This window comes from Silene latifolia, chromosome X, assembly GCF_048544455.1.
Source record: "Silene latifolia isolate original U9 population chromosome X, ASM4854445v1, whole genome shotgun sequence".
NCBI lineage: Eukaryota > Viridiplantae > Streptophyta > Magnoliopsida > Caryophyllales > Caryophyllaceae > Silene > Silene latifolia.
The window spans coordinates 69,527,959-69,536,580 of NC_133537.1; positions in this window are offsets into that span (position 1 = coordinate 69,527,959).

Here is an 8,622-nt window from a genome sequence, read left to right on the forward strand (position 1 = left end):
TGACCTTAAGCTTATAAAGGTCATGGAAAATGTTGAGGACATCATTAATCAATATTGGCGCCTTATGGGGTAGAAAAGCTTAATGAAGCTGTTGGTAAGTGGAAAGGGAGCCTTACTGACAAATAATTTGGACTCGGCATTAACAATACAGTGCGCTCCATTCCTCGTTAATAACATGTAAAAAAACCCGTTTGATGAGTTAATATGTTCATATGAAGAAGCTTCTTGTTAAAAGCCCATAAACATTCAATATATTCTCTTGCAAAGCCTCTTCAGCCCAAAAGCTAAATCACATCCATAATTTCCATACCTTTGCGACCATGCACCATAGCACCCAGAAGTAGGGATAGCAGTGGGTCGTTACCCGACTCAGACCCTACGGGTCGGGTCTGGGTCTGAATTTTTGAAACCCGGACGAGTATGGGTCAGGTATGGGTCTGAGATAAATATTTTGGGTTCGGGTTTGGGTTTGATTTACGGGACCCGAACCCCACCCGTACACCTGTGTAATTTAAAAAAAAAAAATCTTAATCTAAAAAATAAACACAGGCCCGTTCCATTATGTCATTCCCAATTTTTCATTCAACCCTAAACTCACCTCAAAATCTCAAGGGCTCAACTACCTCTAACATTAAATTCCTAATTACTCACCTATTTCTAACCCTAACTTGAGACTGGCGTAGACGACGGCCGACGTCATTAATATCTTCATTTCTTCAATGTTATTGGTTCGTATGTAACAAAAATCAAATCGATTCATTGACGTTAATAAAATCATTGTGCCTAATTCGTAAACTAGCTTTTGTATGTAAAACATTTTATGTTAAGAAACAGAGTTTTCATGATAAAAATTGTCAGTTTAGGAAATTTTTAGGGTTATTTTTTTCATTTTAAATCTTAGAAACTATATAATTTTTTTTATGATAAAGTAGTTTAGAAAAAATTACTTCGTACAAGATATAAATAGAGATCATCTTAAGATAAGTAATATATTTAATTATGAAAAATATAATTATAATTATAAAACTAACACATTTCCTTAATAATAGATTCCTCTAAATGTCGAAATTCTATTAGTAGTGTATAGAAGATTTTATACATTAAGGGGTGTTTGGTTGGAGCTTTTGGAAGGGATTGGAATAGATTCAATTCATTCTAGTGCTTGGTTGGAGGTTTTGGAATGGAGTTAGATACCCAATGGATTTTAACTCCATTCCAACCCCTTAAATCTCATACCCATGTTTCCACTCAAGTTTCTAACTCTATTCCATATTATTACTACCTCTATATCCATTCCAGGGTCGAACCAAACACTCATGAGCAAGTATGGGGTTCTAATTCCATACCACTATGTATGGTATCACAATCCATTTCATACCATTCCAATACTTCCAACCAAACGACCCCAAAAGTAACCGTAATATCTTCCTATCCATATCATGCATGCCCATTGTCATCTCTAACCACAAATAGCATGATGATGAGTCAAACATACTAAAACTCTCAATATGCTAAAAATCCATTAATACGTCGTTTATCAAACACCCTCCTAAGTCTGAAAAAGCTACGGTTACACTTAGTGTATAGAATCTTCTATACAGTACGAGTAACGTAGCGATACGTGGTAGTGTGGGCCATGTAATATAACTATTTTTAGCATATACAATATATGATCGGTTTTGGAGCCAAAATTTTGAAAGTTTCGGGATAAAATCTTTTTATCCTTATATTACTAGTTGAGATCCCGTGCTAAAGCACAACATTTATGAGGTTAAGTTATATAGAGCTAGAAAGAATTTAAAATCCCCCTTATAATAAAAGACTAAAAAATTTCCAAATTTTTCCGCCTAAATAAATTTGACTATAATTGGAATTTCTTTATATCATATCTGTAATTGGACTTTTATTATATCATATCTGTAATTGGGCTTTCATTATATTATAACTACAACTGGATTATACTGAACTTTCCCTTTTCCACGGATTAATAATAATAAATCTTACACTTAAATATCAATTGAGTTAAATATCAGGTTTATAATTGTTACTACTTCGTATTATCCTTTTCTTTAATACTAGTATAGATCCCGCACGAATGCGCGGATTTTTAGATAAGAATATTAAAGAAAATACGAAGTTTGCGACATAATTGTATTAATCGGTGGAAAAGGGAAAGTTCAGTATAATCCAGTTGTAGATATAATGTAACACCCTCATATTCAGAGGAGCCTTAACTAGGCCTTCCTTAGCATATAAGGGCGTTACCATCTCGGTTGCCCGAGGTAAGTAACCATCAAAAGTCGATAAAAGAACATTTATAGTTATATTACAAGCGTTACAACCAACTTAACCAAAATAAAGGTACAACTCATTGGCTACACTCTACACTATCAAATCTCGTGAAGACTCATCCTTGCCCGGACTCCAGCTATCAACAATATCAACACCTGCTAAGACAGACTGCTCACCATAAGGGATCACGGCAGACACATAAGACAACAAGACAACCACACAAGGTCAGTACTGAGATAAGACATGACAATATCAACAACATCTATCAACACAACACAACACAATCAGGCACACACACAAGTACACCCACTCCAATCATTCTCCGTCACCGACTGTCCACTAGACCAGCCCTGCCAGTGGGGGACCGCAGCCGTACCCACCAAATCCCCGCTCATCATACCGAGCGATAACCCTGCCCCATTAATGTGCACATCCCCTCCCGTGGCGGGTTCCACGGAGGGCGAAACTAGGGCGTGAAGCCACTCCCGCAAGTGACTCCACTCAGCCGAGAACGCATCTCGAGAACCAGAGACAAACAATCACAGACAGCTACAATACAACACACCCAACAAACTATATATACCGACCGACCACCGTATATATGCTGCCACACAAACACAACCACGATACAACCACAATACAACCACAACAACCGACTCACTAGACCATCTACAGAAACTGAGTAGGCGAACCTACCTTTAAGCAACTGAAACCACTCCATGCCAACATACGAAACATAAAGCAATCAAGCAACACCTATATACATAACACAATCATCTATCACTAACAAGCAAACCCTAACTGCAAAGACAAGGATACAGACGATGATGACGACATACCTACAAGGAGAAACCTGGCAAAAGACCGCTACCCGACTCAAGCTATGCTCTCCTAAGGCACAAGAACCTTCAAAGGCTTCCATGGAGGTTTTATGGTGAAGGGAAGGGAAAGAGGCGACTAAAGGATCTGAAGAAATGAGGCGGAAATGGTTTGCGGATTTAACAAAATGCGATTATAAACCCTTGCTGAATACCCGTTACTCGATCGAGTGTCCCACATACTCGATCGAGTGTCCTCCTACTCGATCGAGTATCCGAGCTACTCGATCGAGTAGACTCTACTCTATCGAGTACAACGCACAACTCACAACCCAGGGTAACTTGGCACGCACTTCTAAGGACTATTACCGTTCCCAAGGTCAGTCAACGTCGGTCAAAGGGTCTCTAAAAGGGCGGGTATTACAGTCTTCCCCCCTTAAAAAGAACTTCGTCCCCGAAGTTCAACTCACCTATCTCAAAGCACCAGACATGGGAACACAACGACATCACTACTCTTTCGACACAGGTCACTACTCCCCGGAAATGCCATCCCCCATGTCATCATCATTACTGTCTAACACTCTATATATATCGACTCTTACAAACTATCATATAAAACACCAACCTCGCAATACGAACCAGCACAATCAACGATTACCCATCATATTACGAAATTACCCCATTCACTAGTAACAACCATCAACACGAAACATGTCTAATATCAACATGCCGCATGACTATACCATCATGTTACTCAACAACGCGATTCTATTACGACACATGGCACCACAACTATCTCTTTATGACCGTCTTTTAAAACATACAATCAACTTTCACTTCGACGCATGAATTACTTCAACGAACTAAGGTAACCAATTACAACTTCATACAAGCAATGTGACCAAAGTAATAGAAAACTTTGTAAATAAACAACAAAACATTGTAAACGAACAACAACATAATTTCAGAATCAGCCTTTTTATTTTGCGACATTACTCTTCCCCTCTAAAAGGAACTTCGTCCCCGAAGTTCACCACCAAATTACTACACATGTTACTTATTACTTGCATCGTGACATAAATCCAAACCATATTATTCATTATTGACATTACTCATACTACTCGTACAACCAGCAAACCATAAAGATATATGCAACCACATTCGAATAACTAGTCACCGTCAAGCAGGCATGCGTATGTCATTTGCATTTGTATGTATATAAAATCCGGTGAAATACAACTTGTAGACAATACGGATGTAAAATGGATGCAATACGAATAATTACAATTTCACAATTCGTTGCAATTACGCCTTTAAAACCAAGCACGACCTCCAACATATGAAATGAACGGTTCAAACACGTTACTACTCATTAATAACCATGTTAAACATCAAACATGTAATTATGTAACCATTAAACAATTTTAATTTTACGAAAGTTCCTGTAACAGAGCTACTCGATCGAGTATGTAGTAGTACTCGATCGAGTGCCCGCTACTCGATCGAGTGTCTTGGCTACTCGATCGAGTAGCCCCGAGATCAGAATGCCTCATTTCTGCCACACCTGTAGCTACTCGACCGAGTATGGGGTACTCTGTCGAGTACCTACAGGTCAAAATCCTGGAAAACTGTCATAACCATATATATATATATATATATATATATATATATATATATATATATATATATATATATATATAATCGTCACATAACATGAGTCGGGATGACTTCCCGACTCCCAAAATCCTGTGATAAAGTCAAACTAGCAAATCCGGCCTTATGGCCAACCATACAAATCCAAAATAAAAGTTCTAACTATCAACAACTACCAACATCCAACACCAACGACCATAAACAAGGATAAAGAAATAGGAGTATCACTCCAGTTGCTGCTGCTGCTCCTCCTCCATCACCTCATCTCCACCACCATCGCCTCCCGATGTGCCCGCTCCCGATGACCCAATACCCTCATCAACCCCATCTCCAGCTCCCGGACTCACATACCATGGGGTCAAGCCACCAAAATCAAAGGACTGAGGTGTCCCCCAAGCTGACCGATCCACCCCGTAAGAGTGGAAAACCCCACTATAGTCCCCGACTCCACTCCACCACACTGGATGTGGTCCCTCGGTCCCTATCCCCTGAGTGTACGCCATCTCATGCATATTCCGGAGTGTCAAAGTAGATGACACTCTCTCTGCCAAGTAGCTCGAACGCGTCTCCGGGGTGTCGAGGAAGGGGTAGCACGGAAAAGGTTGTTGCTGCGGTGGTGCTACCGGCCGTGGTCTAGTCTCAACGGTCCTCTCCCTCACTCGACGGGGTCCTCTCCCCAACCTGGGCCTCTCCTCTACTACGGCTGTATTCTCTCCCTTCTTCGGCTCGGGCATCACCTGGAGGATTGTGTCATCAATGAGGTACGTCTGCAACTGTCGCGGTCCATCATCACCCTCCTCCTCCTCATCAGAGTCCACAGCTACAACCACCGGTTCTAACGGCTCTGTCGGTGGGAGGTGCTCAGGAGCCGGAATCTTCATCCAGCTCATGCCCCACACCCTCCAAGCTAGGCTGCCATCAGCTAAAGTTCCCAACCATTTCAGGTCGAGGTAGTAGTCTCGGTCCATAGTAGGCACCGGTGTAGCCAGAGGAACATACTCGGAAGAAGCCTCAAAGGAGGTTAGCTTTTCAGCTAGCCGAGTGGCGATAGCGCCACAACTCAAGTACCGGGAAGTGGCAGTAGCCATCAAAGCAAGGCTAGCGCAGACCATGGCAGGAGCATTAAAGACCACCCTCTCGGTCCGCTCCGGGTTGAGGTAAGACATTAGAAGCAACACCTCATGATTGTTCAGTTTACTGATATCCGGTCTATCATAAAGGCGGTTCGAAAGAGAACGAAGGAAGATCCTCAAGGTAACATGTTGCACATCATTAATCAACATGTTGCTTGAGATGGGAGCTGGCTTTCCGGTAAGACAAGGCATTAGGCGGCAGACACCGCACTCAGAAGGAATTTCACCGATGGAATCCTTGGGAGGCTTGGCCAACCCAAGGTGAGACGCGAAAAGGTCCATGGTCAACAGGAAACTTGTGTTCATCAAACGGAACTCAACAGATTGTGCAGCTGGCTCGTATTTAAACGAGATCATAAACTCCAAGGTAAGAAAAGGGTAAGTATGCTTCCTCAGCCGGTACAACCCCGTAAACCCCAAAGTCTTAAATATGTGACGGACATCCGTCTCAATTCCCAAGTCAGTCAGAAGTGTGGTATCCACACAACGGGTAGGCCTCATTTTGCGTCTTTGCAACGCCACAAAACGCTCCCTTTGTTTAAATTCCACAAACACAACCGAAGGGTACTCCGGTACTGCGGGTACTACGGGTCCACTACCTTCCCCAGGCTCGGGCTGTGAAGCCCTCCCCCTCTTGCTCTGACGGGTCCCTAAATTCAGTCTCGGCATCTGTTTCAGCATATAACTTAAACCCACTTGCATAAACATGTAAGACACATAATTCACGCAATTGGACTTTAAATACTCAGCTAGGTACACATTTTCACCAACAAGTTCCCAATTTGATATATATAATTTCAGTATCTCAGACAATCTCTATAGTTGTGAAAAGCTTAGCATGATAAACATGGTTTACTCAACCAATTCTGACATCCTAGCATGATTCAAATGCTACTCTATATACATACTTAATGACATGTGAGATATTCGTACATACTCATAGAAAGGTAATTTAAAACATATCATCATCAACCTTCAATATTAGAAACAAACAACTCAATTAGACTTGTCAGACGGTTTCTACAGCTGTAGCGATTTTGACATTTCCACCATCAATTAACATCACCATTATCATATTGAAGTTTAACCCTTACTTAAACAATCATATCCATCACGAAATTTCAGATATAGAAAACGAATTTCAATTTGGGTCACTTTTAAGACGGAGTTTTAAGGCAACTTTTAAGGTGAAAATCATTAAAATCCAACTTTCAACATAGTATATACAACATATAGTACTCAATTTCATCATCTAACATGTAGAAAACAACCCAAAATAGATTTTGATTTTGTAAACCCTAGAAATTTTGTCCCTAACTTTGCAATTTCTAGTCTATTTTACAGCAATTAATCACCAATATTCATGAAAGGGAAGCATGCGAATCATATTACCACAATTAAAAGCAACAATTCGCCCATATGAATCAAAAATTTCAGATTATACCATCATTCCAACAAATTTAAGGTAATGGAAACATGTAAATAGGGAAGAAATCATACCTTGATTAGATAGGGAAAGTAAAAGAACAAAATTAACAAGCAAATACCCAACTTAATCACCACCAACACTAGAAGAGAGGAGAGCTTTGTGAGAGATTGAGGCTTAGGGTTCGAAATAAGAAGAAAGAATGAGAGGCATAAGAAGAATTAGGAGTTTTACGAGACCCGTAAGAAGCTCGGTACTGTAGCCTACTTGATCGAGTGCCCAGGGTACTCGATGGAGTGCCCTCTACTCGATCGAGTAGGTGCTATTTCGTCGAGTATCTGCAGAAAATTTTCACATCCCGACGTCATAGCTTCCTAACTAGATCGAGTGAGGTCTACTCGGTCTAGTAAGCACTCGCACTCGGTCAAGTAAGGTTAAGTACTCGGTCAGAAATATGAAATACATTGAAGATTCCTGCAAAAACAATATCGCGTGTCGATTCCAAACCAAGTTTGGAATTCGCCACTAGTTATCACACTTGCTCATGTATTACCATTACTACTCAAGCATATCATACGTCTCATCAAATAAGATTCATGTCATATTACGCTACCACAAATTTACCCAACTCGGTTTACCTGCTACCGAGCCATTCATATTCACAATTACATCACTATATCATATCTAACTCATTTTACTCCATTGCCAGCGAACTTATGCTCACGTCAAGTTAAAACATATAATTGATGATAATTATCCTCATGTCATCCAAATACATTCCACATAAACATATTAAAGCATATCATGTTCTAATTTCAACATAAACAAATTATGTTACACAAATTATTCACCACGCAAGCGGAAGTTTTCTGCCTTCAAACATTGCATATACGCACCACTAATTACTGATTCTTGTACTATAGCTCAACACTCTTATAACTATCGTCATTGTAACTACGGTAGGGCTTATATACTCGTATATGATTACCGTTATTAACGACTTGAAGTAAACACCAACATGATTACTTTCATTTTACGGCACACTTTCACATTTTCACGCATTATCACCACATTTAATCACTAATTCTACAAAAACTTACCATGCACGACCCAGATGCAACTATCACGCCCCTATTAACTCCAACAAAGACTCAACCACAGGTAGTTCCAACACAATCAACATACACATTACATACATACACACGGACTCCATATTCCCATACCCAGTGACTGGCTTAAGTACAATGAGGCCGAGATTTTGAAATGAGGGCGCCTACTCACCCAAAACCTAGCATCAGCC